General features: G+C 50.5%; 1 protein-coding gene across 3 annotated transcripts in view; it reads left to right on the forward strand.

The window, feature by feature from the left end:
* The window catches only part of ARAP1 (ArfGAP with RhoGAP domain, ankyrin repeat and PH domain 1), a 74,162-nt gene that overhangs the window by 12,710 nt on the left and 44,652 nt on the right, over positions 1-16,800 (forward strand). For 2 of the 3 annotated variants that reach the window (XM_005867109.1, XM_005867110.1), the window contains exon 2: positions 15,519-15,590. The gene's annotated coding sequence lies outside the window, so the exon portion shown is untranslated. Of the gene's footprint in view, positions 1-10,345; positions 10,401-15,518; positions 15,591-16,800 lie in introns of those variants that run through there. The other variant, XM_014540447.1, reaches the window with a different exon arrangement.

Here is a 16,800-nt window from a genome sequence, read left to right on the forward strand (position 1 = left end):
AGCCCTTACCCTGGGGCAAGATGGAGGGCGTAGTCCTCACCCTTTCATTTTTATTATGGAAATACCAATCTTGTTGCTAGAACTAGTTGGTATCTTTCTTTTGTGTCCTTTCCGCCATCTTTCTCTTGAGAAAAAACATTTTGGGTTTGATTCTGTACTATTGCAAAGAGAGTTAAGTTTAGCTCAAAAATCTATCTAATATCCGAAATTGGACGGTTGCGCGCATTTGTTTTTAAGCTAGCCTCTCTCTTTACGAGCACAGAATTCTGTACTATTGCAAAGAGAGTTAAGTTTAGCTCAAAAATCTAATATCCGAAATTGGACGGTTGCGCGCATTTGTTTTTTAGCTAGCCTCTCTCCTTACGAGCACAGAAATCCCAGACGCATTTCTTAATTTTGTAAAACTTTTCATGGCGAGAAGGAGACTTTTCCTAGCGCACTCAGGAGTTTATGTTACAGGATCAGCACGTGTCTCCCTTTCCCCACCTCCTGCTTGCTTTGGGGGAAAATTCAGTAAGTGGTTCTGCCACGTTTCTCTTTCCAGTTAAACTAAAGGCATGTTTAATCAATAAGCACATTAAACCAAATGAAATGACAGACTCTGAAATTTTTTTCTATTTTGCTTTCCAAAGTAATGACTAGCTCTTAGAATTATTTTTGCCAACATTTGCTTATACCAACGCGTTCTTCGGTAATTTTTAAACAAAGCATTAGAGAATTTTTTTGCGGGAGAGCTGATAGCTCTGCCCTCTCCAGCTGCCTTTTAAATCAGAAGTGGAGGATCCAGCGGCTTTTTAGAAATTATAGATTTTCGATCCTCAAAACAAATTAGGTATTTTATGATTTGAACAAGAAACCACGTTTTTAAATATGATAATGGTACTTTTTCCTGAGCCTGATTTTGCACATCAATATACTGTCCCAGTCCTGCCAGCATTTCATAAGTTATTTGAGCATTCAGCCTGCAGTTTGCATGGGCTTGCTCCTGACACGTCTCCAAAAATTCTCCCTTCCATAGCAAATAATCTTCTCCATCCAGAGTTGCACGAGCCAGAGAATACCAATCATAAGGAGCTAATAATGCTTCAGAAATGTTATTCATAATTTCTCCTGTAAAAGGAGCTGTCGGACTGTTCTGAAGTATGCTTTCCCGTAAGGCCTTTATCATTTTAAAGTCAAGTTTTTCATGGTGTTTTATTATCTGATTCGGGAGCTGTGGGTCAACTACCTGTATAATAGGAAAAGCAAGTCTTTCTTCCACCGACATGTCCTTCAATCCTTCTCTGATGGCTCTTTGCATAGGTGATTCTATTAACGGCGAATTAAATGTTTCAGGATTAGGACAATGGAGGTGGAGGGGGCCATGAAGGCCATTCCTCCAATTTTTCTTTTTGCTCTTCTTTAGGAGCAGAGGGCGCAAGGGGAGGAGGTTTATCCTCCTTAGCCTCTTTAAAAGGCTCTAGCAAATGCAATACCATGTTTCACAAGGAGAAACAGTTTGGAGGCAAGTTTTTCCCCTGCTGCTGAGCTTTTTTCAAATTTTGACCCAGTCTTTGCCAACATTCAAGATCTAATGTACCTTCTTCAGGAAACCAAGGGTTATGTTCTTTAACATCAAGCAAAAACTGTAAGAGAATACCTTCTGAAACTTTAATTCCTTAAGCATGCAAACCAAAGGTCTACAATAAAGTTTCTTACTTTTTAACCAAATTCTGCCCCATTAACCTGGCTCAAAAGAAGACGTTCCCACCCTACTTACAGATCACAACTTCTGCAGCTGACTGTGGGCTTTACATGCGGCAAATTTCCCCACCTATACAGTGAATTCTTCCCCACCTATCTGGTGAAATCTTCCCCACCTTGCCGGTGAAACTTCATTCTTCACTCTAGGCAAAAATCTTCTTCTCCAGAGGCCCCATGTTTGGTGCCAGATGTGATGACCCACGTCCCGCGTGGTTCAGGTTCGGGCTCTGGAAAAGGGCCACGTGCAAATGACAGAGACGAGACAAGAAATAATAATTTGGAAATTGGGGGGCCAGGCAGGAGCCCAATGCAAGAGGAAGGACTCCACTTGTGCTCAGGTCTTGCCATCCTTTTATTCAGTTTGGGATACACCTATGGCCCTTAGGCAGGCAATTCCAGTAAGGATTTACATGACTATCTGGTCGAGAAATTGCTTCAGCTACCATTGTCTCAATTAAACAGTTGGTGCATAGCTCTGACCTTTGCCAGGGCTCAAGGTTCACCAGCATTCTGGGCTCCCTGTCCACACCTCTCTGCTAGTGAAGACAATGGGCAGCTTCCAACAAAGCTTACTATGTGCCTAAATGTTTAGGCACTGTGCTAAACATTTTATATAATTATTTCATTTAATCCTGAACAATAGTCTTATGGGGTAGACTATTTTACAGATGAAGAAGTTGAGGCCCAGAGAGGTTAACTGATTTGCCCAAGATTATCCATTCTGTAGTAGAGCTACGGTCTGAATTTCTATTGGTTCACAGTAAGAACCCTGAACACTCCTCCGCCAGAGGAGATCCAAACCCTGTCCTACCTCGGGAACTCCCAGTTGGGGTGACAGGCAGGGACTGGAGGGCCACCTGGTCAGGTGTCATTGCTGGGGCCAACTGTGGGGATGGGATGCCTGCAAGGGCATCCTGCTTGCAGACTGGACTGGTTGCTGTCAAGAAATGAACTCGCAAGGGCTCAGCTCTGGGATGAGCACCTCCTGAGGTCTACTCCCTGTTCTCATCCTGTCTGCTGGGCTTTGCTGAATACAGTAGTTCTCCCAGACCCCCTTTTGCTGATGAGGAAACTATCGTCAGTAGAAGTGACTTGCCTGTAGTCTTTTAGCCAAGGAAAGGGAGAGCTGGGACTGCACCCAGTCAGGGCCTCTGAGGTCTGCATTCCACCTCCCTGCCTGAGGTCTGGTCAGGGCCTCCTGGGACTTTGATACCCTAAGGTTCCTTCACACACTGCCCACCTGCCTTGTCATAGGGCCCAAGTCTTTCTCCCGGATTCCTCGCAAGGTGACTGAGATCAGGTATAGCTGGGTGTCAGTGACTAATTGAACAAACCTGGAAACAATGGTTCCAGAGCTAAGAGGGCAAGAAGCATAGACCAGCTGTGATCAAGAGTGTGGTGCTCAAGGTGAGAGGGATCCAGGGGAGGATTCAGGGTCAGAGAGCTCACCCCAGGCGGGAGGGATGTGGCCAAATCTTCCACCTTCTCATTATCTTCACTGTTGTGAGGGTAAAGATTGTGAGCCAAAGGTGGGGAGGGAGAGGAGGATTGGGACCCCTCAGCCACTTCTTGTTTCCATTCTCAGGTCAGGGAGCCAGAGGACACCTGGAATCTCACCTGCCCAAGCCCCTGGGGGAGCCTGACCTACCCACTTCTGGCCATGCAGTGCTGGGGTGAATCAGTCCCCAGGACAGGGAGCTATAGCATATTTTCCGCACAGGTGCCGGGGTCTCCTCTGGCACCTTCCTTACCACTCCAGAGGACATTGCCCTGCGCCTGGGTGTCCCCCCCTCCCCCTTCCTTCCTACCATAATTTGGAACCAGGGCTCAGTCAGGCCTGGAGTCAGGAGCCCCTGGTATGTCAGTGAGAGGCCTTGGGCTGTCACTTACTTTCAATGGACTCAGCTTCCCCAGAGCTTCAGGGAGGGAGCAGGAAGCAGCAGCTCCTGGAACCTCCCAGGTTTGGGTTTACCAGCCCCAGGTGTGAACAGCAACCAACCAACAGGGCAGGTGAGAGGTGAGGCAGGTTGAGGTGGGGGCTTCTCCATCCCTCTCCACTTCTGCCTTTCCTCTCCCCACGTTGAGCAGCTGCAATTTTAGGATTCTGAATCTGAGGTCCTAGGCATTAAGGATTCAAGCAATTCCCAGCTTCCAAATTTCCAAAAGTGGATCCTGAGTTTAGAGAAACAGAGACTCTGGGCCACACCTTGGCTGCTGGTGCCAGACAGATGACTGGAGAGTTCCTCAGGGCTGCTTGGGGGTGAGTGGCCCAGGTGGCTCAGGCTCCGTGTGCTCTCTGCACCCACCACCCCAGCATACACACCCAACTGCCCCTTTCAAGAAGTCTGAGAACCAGGCCCTGCAACGGACTAGGAAGTAGCAGAAGAGACAGCCCTCTTGGTGGGGAGTGGGGAGAGGACAGACAGGGGCCAGGCCTCCTTTTCATTTGATGGTGGCGGGGCTGCCCTGGTTCCCAGGACAGGATTGATGGGAGGCCCCAGGAGGGCTGGTGGTTGGCTGGGTCGCAGAGCAAGGTCTGGGCCACACTGCTGGGCAAAACAGGTACTCCAGGGACAGGATGTGGTTCAGCAGGCCCAGGGCCAGCCTTGGAGGGTTAGTGTAGCTAACAGACCTGAGCCCGGGAGCCTGAAGGGGAGACATTGCCCCTCCTTGAGGCGCCGGGAAGCTGGGCCTTGGCTGGAGCCTTGGAGTGTTTCCTCCCCCACCTCCTTCTGGTACCCACCTGGGCCTGTGGGCACAACAGCTGCCCTGAAAGAGCCCTGGGCATAGAGCAGGGCCTGCCCCATGGGAATTTCCTTCCCATGAAGGAATCTGCCCCCTCCTGGAAGACTTCCTGGCTGGGTGAGCCCCTCAAGCTCTGCATTCCTCTGGGGGCGCTATGAGTGTGCTTGCGTGTGTGCCTGTGTGCACTTGGACCCAGATGCATCCTTGAAGGTCCTGTGCTTTTGCCTGTGTGTAGTGTGATCAGCATTCCATGTCTCACTGAGTTGGGGTAGGAGGTGCTTGACTCTGCACCCCTTGATATGTAAGCTGGGTGAGGCTTTCCCCCACTTGAGTGGGGTCCTTCTTCCAGATAGGCCGCTTTGTGGGTCTGCAGCTAAAATTTGACAATTTGTTCCCAAAAGCTTCCCTAGCCTGGTGGGGGAAAAGGGGCTTCTGTGAGGGCAAGGTTGGGGACTGAGCTTTACCAGATGACAACAGAACAGCTCTGGAATAGGGTCTTTTGCTTGGTGAAGGGGTGCCAGAGCCCCAGCTAAAGGCCTACCTCTCCCCTCAAATAGGCCTGTTCCTGCTCCTTCTGTCTTCTTAGAAGGTAGACCTGCTAAGCCTAGGGAGGCTGAAGATCCAGGGAGTGTCTAGTGGTTCTGTTCCAGGACATGAACTAGGACACTCATCTGCCTCTACCGCTTGTGGCCTGAAAACCCACATTTCTCAGTGCAGGGCTGCCCTAGCCAGCTCACCTGGAGGGGGGGAGTTGCTCCAGCATCTCTGAGGTCACCTGAGAGGAACTCCTCCTCCCAGGGGTGGGGGCTCAGGCTGAGGGTTCCTGGGCCCTGGTCTTGACTTGTTGTGTGACCCTGCTTAGGTTCTTGAATCTCTCTGGGGCTCACTTTTCCCTTCTGGAAGTAGGAATGGTTGGTGAGGTGATTCCTATATGCCTAAGGAGCAAGAGGTTGGGGGATTCCAGGCAGAGGGCACAGAATAATAAGTGAAGTCCTGGAGGTAAAGTGTCAGACAGTGGGGTTGGGGGGAATGAGACTGGAGAGGAGGAGTAAGCTTCAGGAACCAGAGGGTGGAGGCCTTTGAACCCCATTGGATAATGGGGAGCCATGGAAGGGGCAGACAAGCAGGGGAGAGGCACCTGCCTCGAATCAGGGTGGGGGTGTTGGTCTCAGAGACTCCTGAAAGTCTGGGTGGTTCTGAACTCTGGGGAACAGTTGAGGGGTGGGCAGCTCGAGGGGGCCTGAGAGTCAGCACTTTCCTGTGTGGGTGAGCCCCCCCGCCCCGCAGCAGTGTTTATCGGCCAGCACAGCAGGAAGTGGCTGGGGCGGCCACAGAGGTGGAAAGAACTGTCAGGCCCAGCCATGGAGGGTGCCAAGGAGTCTCCGAGTTGAATCTTTGAGTCGTATTGCCTCAGCCAACCATTTCTCTCCCTACCCATGTCACAGGCCCCTGTCCCAAGCTCCTGACCCAGGTGAGCCAGGCCTTTGTAGATGTCCATCCATCCATTCCACCAGTGGCCGGACACGTCTAGTCACTGGGGATAGAGCTGTGAATGAGACAATATCCCGGTCCTCCAGTTGAGATTGACAGTGAACAGTGTTCAGTAGTGATACATGGGATGCTGGAAAATGATACAGGGTCAGGAGACTGATGGGGGTACTTTTTAGGTAGAATGGTCATGGAAGGAAGGCCTTGTATTTGAGCAGGTGCTGGGAGAGTATGGCAGTGAGTCGTGTAGATGTCTGGAAGAGCTTCCAGGCAGAGGGAGCTCCAGTGCGCAGCCCTGAGGTGGAGCACAAGGAGAGGGTGGAGGAACAGCAGGGAGGTGGGAGGTGGCAGGGAGAGAGCTAGTGGGCTGTGCATGCACTGTCTTTGGCTTTCTGTCTGAGGGAGGTGGGAAGTCACCGGGGAGTGAGAACTGGTCAGACTTGGAATCTGTGTTGAAGGCATACGTTTATTCCTCCCAAGCTTGCAAGGTGGAGCTGTTGTAACACCCATTGTACAGATGATGAAACTGAGACTCAGAAAAGTTATATGAATTTCCAATCTCACAGCAGTAGGAACCCCTGCCTGCCTACCTGTCTGCCTGTCTGCCTGTCTGCTGCCCTATACTTGGTCCCCAGAGGGCCCTGCTGCCCTTCATGGCTTCCTGTTGTCTGAACAGTAAGGGCGAGTGTCTTAGCATGGCCTTCAAGGCCCTTCTCAGCCTGCACTCATCCTCCCGCTCTTGCTCCCTGCCTGTTTCTACACTGTCCCCTCTGAGGACATAGAGTGGAAGGAGGGGCCCAGGTAGCTCTTGGTTCAGATTCTGGCTCCTGTGTCATTTTGGGCAAGTTACTTCACCTCTCTGAGGCTCTGTTTCTTCCTCAACTGTAAAGTGGGCTAAAGCTATCCACTTTCTAGATTGTCTAGAGAATTATATGAAATAGTCCATGTAACATGTTTAGCACAATGGCTGGTAAGCCCTCCATATTCATGACCTTTAAGCAGGGATGGCTGGATCCGATAAGTGGGTTAGAATGTTCCCTATGAGCTGGAGAGGAGAGGCCTAGGAAGGAACCTCTCCTGTCTGTCATCTGATAATATAGTGGAGGACCAGAGGTCACACAACAATTGCAGGCCTGAGCCTGTGGGGCTGGTCCCTCATCTCCTTCTCCCTTCTGGCCCCTGCCCCGCCCATCTGGTCACCTTCACCCCAGCAACAAAGGCAGCTTCCTCTTTCAGATGCCAGCAGCATTGGGCCGCTTATCTTCTGGTTTCTCCATTTCAGGGGACACTAGTGAGGGGGCAGGTTTGGGTCCCTGTTCTCTTAGGCTGCTAGTTCTGGGGTGCAGAGGAACCCTCCAAATCTCTCCTCCTGGGTGAGCACATGTCAGGTTCCTGGTTAACTCAGAAAGGATGGAGTCCAGCAGCCTTCTCTTCCCCTCCTCTGTCAGAGCTCAGGGCCAGGAGTGGCCCTCAACTCCTCTGGTGTGTGGTGAGGGTCCCAGCATGTGACTGGTTCTGTCCACTCCTGCTGCCTGGGAGTCTGTTGTCAGCCCTGAGTACTCCCACCCCCCTTGTGGTTAGCCTGTTTCTTCCTGTTTTTGCCTCATTTACAGTGTTAAGAGCCCCCCACCCATCTTCCCAAGGTGGTCAGTGGTCACAGAAGCTCTTCCTGCAGTTACCTCTAGCATCTCAGGCCCCCCCTTGGCCAACAACACCTTACAATATTTTATTTTATTTTATTTTATTTTATTTTATTTTATTTTATTTTATTTTATTTTATTTTATTTTATTTTATTTTATTTTATTTTATTTTATTTTATTTTATTTTATTTTATTTTATTTTATTTTATTTTATTTTATTTTATTTTATTTTATTTTATTTTATTTTATTTTATTTTATTTTATTTTATTTTATTTTATTTTATTTTATTTTATTTTATTTTATTTTATTTTATTTTATTTTATTGATTTTTAGAGAGAGAGGAAGGGAGGGGGTCAGAGAGACAGAAACATTAATGAGAGAGAAACATCATCGATTGGCTGCTTTCTGCATGCCCCCTACTGGGGATCGAGCCCGAAACCTGGGCATGTGCCCTGACCAGGAATCAAACTGTGACCTCCTGGTTCCTGGGTCGATGTTCAACCACTGAGCCGCGCCAGCTGGGCTTGGCCAGCACTTTTGATGGGGGAGACACTTGCTGCTCTGCCTGGGAAGTCCCCAGCCCAGTAGGATGTGTCTGTGACTGACAGGCAGGGGACCAGTCCAGAGACCCAGCGGGAATGCCCCAGGTCTCCACAGATGCCGTGGGGCTGGTGGGGTCACACATTAAAATGGGAGGGCCTGCATGAGGCCTGAAGAGTGGATGGGGGAGTAGGGAAGGTGGATGTGGGTCAGGGCTGTGGGTTTCAGGTTCCGGTTAGAGGTATAGGCAAGAGGGTGCCCTGGCCACAGGTGAGGGAGGGGCAGGAGGCAGGGAGGAAAGCCCAGGGGTTCAGGCAGGCTGGGGAGGCCTGGTGTGGATGGGGGTAATGAGGTTGGAGAGGAGGGTGATGTGTCAAAAACATGATAATGAGGAGGCAGTTCGGGGAAGGGGAGGGAGTGGTCCAGTGTGATCCATTTGGAGGTGGGGATGCATAATAGAGCCGAGGGGGGTTCTTATGTCATGTTTGCTAATGGATCTCAGTCTATTTCCCATTTGAAAGCCCATGGGCTGTTCTCTGCTGCTCCCTCTGGGTCCCTGGTGAGGAGACCTCATTTGATAAGCTGTGTCTTAGATCTGTGGGAGGATAAGCCAGTGGGGGAGGGAGCGAGCTTTGGGTCTCAGTTTCTCATTCTCTAGTCCAGATGGCCCAGGAAATGAGCAGTTTTGTACAGTAGTTCTCTTAGTAGTCTATCCGTGTTATATTTAAAATCATAAAGCTACTTTATAATTGACAGTTTGAGGAACAAGCTGGAACAAACTCAATTCTAATAGACTTAAATAATTTTATATATTTTTTCCCCTTCTAATTATACAAGTGATACACAACTGTAAAAACTTTAAAAAGTATAGACATGAAGGTTGTAGAAAGTGATAGTCTTTCAAGATTGGGGTGGGAGTTAAGGCTAGGCCTGAAATTGAGGTCAGGGAGGTCCAGGGCCACTTAGTCTTTAATGTCCCTTGGTCATTAGTAAAACGGGATTTACTGCTCCAAGGAGGTTGTTAAAATATTCTGCCTGTCACCAGGTCCGCTGTGTGTGGGTGTGCACATTGCGTACTGCCTAAGGGCCCCTGGTAGGTGGGGACGAGTGGAGAGCTGGGAGAGGACTGAAACCCAGCTGTCCTCTTTGCTTAGCTGCAAGCCCTGATGTGGGGCTCCTGAGGGAAGAGGCATTTAAGTGTCATTTAAATTAGCCAGGGTGGGAAGAGGCATTTTTTATTTGCTCAAAGTCCCCGTGTAAGTTGGAGGCAGCCTTACTTTATCCAAGAGAGGAGCTGGTGGATTCATTGTGGGATGGGGAATGTGTGGTGCCCAGGGCCACCCCAAAGAAGTCCAGGGGCTAGTGGGGTGTCTAGTCTAGAGCCCTGCAGAGGGACATGGCTGGAGGCTGGGGGTGGTAGTCATTGGTATCAGAACTCCACGGTGCAGGTTAGAGCCTGGCTACAAGACCATCACCAAGGGCCCCTTTTATCGGGAGCAGCAAGGCCTTGGTGCTAAGGACTGGAAGTGTCTCTCTTCATAGCCCAGGAGTGAGCAGATGACCCATCTGGCCTCTAGTATGCACATGGTGACGTGTCACAGCCATCTGGATGACAGCCATGCTTTGTGGAGGGAGAAACTGTGGCTCAGAATGTGGCATGACTTGTCCAGGGCTTTAGGCAAGAAGTGGTGGAGCCAGGAACCTGGACTTGCCTTGTGTCCTGTAGGGAGGGGCTCTGGCCTGTGGCCCCAGCTCCCCACCAGGTGGCTGAAGTGGCTCTTTAGGCACCTAGGCCCTGGACACCTGCCCCCCCCCCCCCCAGTCCTCACTGGCCTGAGGGCTGCTCCTTGGCAGCCCCACCACTCCTGGGACACCAGAGCACAGACCACACCGCAGATGGGATGGGGCAGAAAATTGGTGGTAGGGTGAGTGACAGGGCAGAGATTCAGGGCTGGAAACTCCAGGGTGCCTCCTTGGTACCAGTAAGCAGTGGCCGCCAGTCCCTGAGAGACAGAAAATAGGCCCCTGGGCCCAGGGCGAGTGAGCTGTGCACCTGCTGCCTTGTCTGAGCTGGAGGGAGCTGGCTTCTGCAGGGGGGCGGGGGCCACTTCTGCACCCTCTGAGCTGGGAACCCAACCACCGCCCAGTTCCTCATATCTAAGGGAAGTGTCTCCAAGGCCTCTTGCCTCCATTAGTGGAGTCCTGAGAAGGCCCTGCAGACCGAGGGTGGCCCTGCCCATAGGTATCCCCTGGTGACTGGGCTGGGGGGTGGGGGTGGGCTTAGAGGGTGAGGGGTATTGGGCACTGGGGGGTTCTGAGGCACTTGTACATAGCCGAGTTATTGGTGGGGAGTGTGGAGACTGAAGGCTGTGTGTGTGGTGGGGCAGATCTGTGTGTGGCTGCTGGGTCCGGTGGGAGGTATGTGTGAGGTGGTGTGAGGTGTGCCTTTGTGGTATGGGTGGGGTGGTTTGTAGACCGGGCCTGTCCAAAGCTGGATGGGTGGGGTTCTTGGTTCCTGTGTCGGGAGCTCTGAGGGGTTTCCTGGGGTCTGGACACGGGGGTCCCTGCCCAACCTGCCTTGTGTGGGGGGCTGTGCAGGGGAGGAGGAGGTCAGGTGGGTAAGCTCAGGCCTGAGGTCTGGACACTGGGGTCCCTGCCCAACCTGCCTGGTGTGTGTGTGGGGGGGGGGGCTGTGCAGGGGGGGGGAAGGGGGAGGTAAGCTCAGGCCTCGAGTCTGGACCCCTGGGCCTGCCTTTTCCCTCTTCTGCTCTCCCACACCGTTGGGCCTCCCTCTACAGCTCTGTGTAGAGGGGGATCTGAAGATGCAATCGAGGAAGGGTCTTGGCTGAGGGGTAGGACCTTCAAGGCTGCCCTGCCCTAGGCCTAACTCATGCAAATCAGAATGCAGTGGATGCTGACATCCTCATGGTCAGCAGGCTCTGTGGCCACCCAAGGGAGGGTCCCCAAACCTCTCTGGGTGTCACTACTATCTTTTCACATTTCCTGTTCCTGCTCCACTGAAATCTCCCGCCTCTGCATCTGTCAGGTCCAGCCCCATCCCTTGGCCTTGCACACTCAGTTTCCTTTGCTTGGAAGGGCAACCTCCTATGTATCCTGCAAGGCCCAGTTCAGGAGTGCCCTCTGGAAGCCTTGCCGAATCCACCAGATAGAAGTGGTCACATCTCCTGAAGGCCCTGTTGGCCCTAGCAAGTGACCTCGGCGAGTTTCCACCTCACACAGCCTCCATGAAATGGGGTAAAAATAACCAGGCCTTGGGATTGTTTGAGGAGACTGAGATGAAGGTGGGAAACTGGCAGGGACTGGGCATGAAGTGGGCACTTAGAAAGTGAAGGAGACAGGAGTTACCTGTCCTTGAGCTCTGGGCCACTTTCCTGCTAGATTGTCGGAAGTAGTGGCCAGGGATGGCTCGGGGGAGATGCTGGGCTGGGTCAGAGAAGGAGCAGTGAGATTTTAACTCTGCCCTCGGGGGTTGAAATGGTAGAGGACAGAAGGGTCACAGCTTTGGCTTCAGTAAGAGGGACTCAGGCCAGACCTAAAAAAGGACTGGCTGCCAAGAATTAGAGATTCCAGATGACCCTTACTTACCTCTGGACTGAGTGCCCTGTGAACCCAGTCAGGTCGTGAGCTCTATAGTGGAGGGCAAGGGGCACAAGAAGGGGTGTAGACTTACAAGGGCACCCCAGGTCAGGTTGTAGGTTGGGTAGAGATGGACCCCCACCAATGGAACAACCAAAGATAGAGCAAAAGCAGTTCTGAGCTGCATGGCCCAGTTTCCAAGGCCTAAGAGCCTGAGGGTGGTCTAGGAGTGCCGAGTGCAGAAGGCATAGGACCTTCAAGGCTGCCCTGCCCTAGGCCTGACTAACTCCGGAGGAGGCAGTCTGGAATCAGTGCCTGAAAGTGGGGAAAGTTTGGGGGGCTCCCAGTGCCAAGCTGGTGCCTGATGCAAAAAAGTGAAGTGGAGGGAGTTGTAGGCCAGCCCAGCTGGCTGGGGCTCGGGGCATGTCACGGGCAACTTGGGCAAGTCACTTCCTCCCTGTGGGTGTTTGTTTCTTCATCTGTAAACGTCAGGGCTGGAGTAGGTCCAATGACAGGACAAGCAGCTGAACTTGAGGGCACGGGGAACACAGAAGGGCTCTGAGCAGGGGTGGGACGGGGGTTGGCACAGCAAAGAGGTGCTGGAGGGAGACAGGGGAGAAGCAGGGGCAGGGTGGAGTGGTGGGGTGTTGAAACCTGAGTTGGGTTTTTGGGTGGGAAAGGAGGGGAACCCCCCAGCTTTTAGCTATGTTGTCACAACAGGATGACGCTCCCCTCTGCCCTGGTCCCTGCTTCCCTGGGGGTGGAAACTCAGTCATGTGTCATATGTCATAGCAGCTGGAGGGCTTAAACCTGGGGCGGGGGATGTTTCAGGATTAGGGTGGAGCAAGTGAGGCACTTGCCTCCAGTGCAAAATGAGGGGGGTGCGCAAAAAAGTTAAGAAATAAAGATAAATAATATATTTTTAAAGCAATATTAATGAAAAAGTCCAAGATAAACCAAATATACAAATTTTATTTTATTATTTTTTTAAAATATATTTTTATTGATTTCTGAGAGGAAGGGAGAGGAAGAAAGAGATAGAAACATCAATGATGAGAGAGAACCATTGATTGGCTGCCTCCTGCATGCCCCACACTGGGGAATGAGTCCGCAACCCGGACATGTGCCCTGACCTGCCCTGACCTGGAATCAAATTGTGACCTCCTGGTTCATAAGTCAAGGATCAACCACTGAGCCATGCCGGCCGGGTAAAATATCCAAATTTTAAATAAAGAGGTTCAGTATTGGCGATTCATTCTTTGCCTCAGGCTCTAGCATGGCTCAGAAAGGTACGGCTATAAACTTTTTTTTTTTTAAAGGAGCTGCCTCCTCCAGAAAGCCTTCCCTGACCCCTGGCCTGGTGAGGGACATGTAAGCTGTTTCCACTGGCTGGGTGTTATCTGACCCCCTCCAGCCTGAGGTTCCTGTAGGGCAGGTCTGAGGTCTGGCTCATGCGTCCAGTGCCCTGAATGAAGCTGTCCTAGAAGGTTGTGAGTGTGAAGTCCTGGAGCCGGACCTTGATGTGAAGCCTTTAGTGTAAGAATGGGAAGTTGAGAGAGGCCCAAGATGGGGTTGGGCCCTTTGCAGGGACAAAAGTGGGTTCCTGTTTTCCGGCCCTGCTCATTCCCTTAGGGTGGTTGGGATCATCATCAATCAATCCATGTTGAAGCCTTAGAATAGGGCCCAACCTAATAGAGCAGGGGCTCAGTTAATGTTTATCATCACTTTGTGAGAGGCAGTGAGCAGCGAGGTTGAGAGTCTAGAGCTGCACTATCCAACAGAAATATAATTTGAGCTATAAGTGCAATTTAACTTTTTCTGGTGCACATTAAAAAGAAACATGAAGTTAATAATATACTTTATTCAAATAACATGACGTTAATAATATACTTTATTCAAATAGCCAAAATAGTGTAGTAATCCTATTATGTAATAGAAATTTATTGAGATATTTATATTCTTTAAAAAATCTTTATTGTTGAAAATATTACATAGGTTCCCCTTTCTCCCCCATGATATATTTATATTCTTGCTTTTTGTACTAAGTCTTCAAAACCCAGTGTGTATTTAATGCAGCACACTTCATTACGCAGCTACATCTTGAGTGTTCAGTAGCCATATGTGGCTGCTACTGGCTACTGTCTTGTCTATACTATATTCAAGCTGCCCCTTTCCTAGCTGTGTGACTTTGGGCAAGTTATTTAATTTCTCTGTGCCTCGTCCGCTTCTTCATCTTAAAGTATGAAGTATATACTTTATAAGGTTGCTGTGAGGATTAAATAAGTTAATAAAAAGTGATTAGGGCTCTGGCTGGTATTGCTAACTGGTTAGAGCATTGGCCTGGAGACCGAAGGATTCCGGTCAAGGGCACATACCTGGGTTGCAGGTTCAATCCCCAGCCAAGTGTGTGCAGGAGGCAACCAGTTGATGTGTCTCTCTCACATCAATGTTTCTCATCTCTCTCTCTCTCTCCTTCACTCCCTCCCTTCCACTCTCTAAAAAAGTCAATGGAAAAAATATCCTCAGGTGAGGATTAAAAAAAATAAAAAGTGATAAGGTATCTGGCATACAGTAAGGACTATTTATGTTGTCTATTATTCTTTTTTAAAATCATCATTTGAGTAGCATTGCCATTTTTTTGCCAACTCAATATTTGAAGTACTAATTACTTATAATTTATTTTTAAAATACTTACTTTTAAAATATATCCCTATTTTAGCTTCATCCTAAGAAATAATTGTGGAGTCTACATGAGATAAATACCTGCCTAGTACATTAAAAGCCACTGTGCAGAGCCCAGCAGTTTGCCTTGACCCTGCCCTAGCGGCAGGAAAGGTGGTTCTACCCAGGGCCTGCCCATTCCACCGCCTTCCTGAACCGAGGCCGGCCATCTGAGCTTGCTGGTGCCTGCCCTCAGGGGTGGCTTGTTAGCTTCTCTTGGCTGGAACACCTCTTTTGGCCCCCACCCATGGTTAGGAACAGGCCCCTGGGCTCTCTTGCCCCTGCCTCAGTTGCAGGCTTAGTGGAGAGGGCCCTGCCTCCCTGGGTCTCCCCAGGGTCCCCCACCTCTCTCTGTCAGGCTCTGCGTTGTGGGGAGGAACTGGCTCAGTTATGGAGCTGCATTACCCCTCCCCATGTCTTCCCTGGGGATAGTCAGCTCCTGGCCATGAGTAGTTTCTATCACAGCCCGTCCCCTACGTCCCCTACACATCCCAGCCATGGGTCCTTGTGGAGGGCCAGAGAATGAGGAGCCTGACTCCCCTTTACCACCTGTGTGGCCTGTACCCCTGGGCAGGCCTGTGTCTGCCTCCTCACCCCCGCTGGAAGGCCTAGCCTCCGTTAGGCTGCCTAAACCCTTCCCTTCTCTCCTTTTTCTTCCTCTACCCTCTTCTATGTCTTTCCATTTGTCCAGGTCTCCTTTTGCTTCTCAGTAATGCTCAATGTTTTCCCTCCTACTGATCTTGCACATTGCTCTTGAAGTTTATTGGCGTTTTATATTTTGTGATACTATTGTAAATGGGGTCTTTCATTCTGGTTTTTATCTGGTAGTTATTGCTTATAACTACCATTTCTGTTATATTACTTTTGAACACAACTCACTTTCTTCCCTCTCTTTCCTTTTCCCCATCCCTCTCCCCCTTCTTCCTCAGCCTTCTTCCCTTCATCCTCCGTTCCCTTCTCATCTCCCCCTCCTCCTTCTGGCATCCCTCTGTTCCACATGGCCTAGCCTCATGGACTTTCTCTTCTGTTCCTGTCCTTGCAGCTCCCACCTCAGGCCAAGATGAGTAGCTGTTCAGAGTAACTGGGAGAACCAGTGTCCTGGGCAGCCCAGCAGGTGAGCCGGAAAATGGGGAGGGGAAGGGGGCTGGGTGTGGCAGGCTGAGCCCCAACATTGAGGTCGGGGCGTAGGTTTCATGGAGGCAAGACCTGAGGTCCCATTGTCCACTTTGAAAACTGAGATTGAGAGGCAGAGAGAGGGTGAGGCCCAGAGACCTTGAGAAGAGCCTCCCAGGAGGGCTGTGAAAGGTGGGGGGGACAGGGACCATCAGGTGGGGTGTGTGTTTGTGAGTGTGTGGGTGTGTGTATCTGTATATCTGCATATTGGATTCCCTTCTGTGCCTGGCGAGTTACCATCTTTCTCATTCCCAGATGATCACGTTATCTTTTAAACTGTATTCATATTTTTGAAAAATGGCACAAAATTAAAAAGACACAGAGGATTTAGTGAAAGGTAACTTTCCCTCTCTTGTCCTCCAAGCTGCCAGTACTGCTCTGCAAAGGCAGTTTCTTGCAAACCCACCCAGAGGTATTTTTGTGTGTATGGGTGCTATATAAATATGCGTTTTCTTTTTCTTCAACTTATTGCGGTAACATTGGTTAACTATATAATCTACACTAATAAAAGAGAAACATGGTAATTGGCGTACGACCGCTACCCTTCCCATTGGCTAATCGGAGATATGCAAATTAACTGTCAGCCAAGATGGTGGCCGGCAGCCAGGCAGCTGATGCGAACAGGGAGGCTTGCTTCCTTCAGTGACAGAGGACTCCAACGTTCCCCGCCTGCCTTGCCGGCCTCTGAGCTTCAGTTGGAAACATTGTAACATTTATAGAAGATAAACAAAACCCCAGAAACCTCCTGTCAGTCAGCCAGGATCTCAGAGCTGGAGTCGCAACATTGTTTCAAATACAGAAAACAAAGGCCAGAAACCTGCTTTCAGCAGCCGAGCCTCAGAGAGAAAGCCGGCTCTCAGCTCCAGTGACAGCCATAGAAGGTAAATAAATGCCAGAATAAAAAAAAAAGAAAAAAAGGAGAGGTTTGGAGCTTCAGTCGCCCGCCAGCCTGAAAACGGCCCTCAGCCCCTCACCCAGACTGGCCAGGCACCCCAGTGGGGACCCCCACCCTGAAGCAACAAGATGGCGGCTAATTTGCATACTGAAGGCAGGCGGCAGCAGGCAAGGCTGTCTGCGGTCTGGGACCCGGATCTGTGACCCTGCCGGGCAGGATCAGCGGAGCCGCGAGGCCTCCCGGTACCGGGATCAGC

This window comes from Myotis brandtii, unplaced genomic scaffold, assembly GCF_000412655.1.
Source record: "Myotis brandtii unplaced genomic scaffold, ASM41265v1 scaffold244, whole genome shotgun sequence".
Lineage (NCBI taxonomy): Eukaryota > Metazoa > Chordata > Mammalia > Chiroptera > Vespertilionidae > Myotis > Myotis brandtii.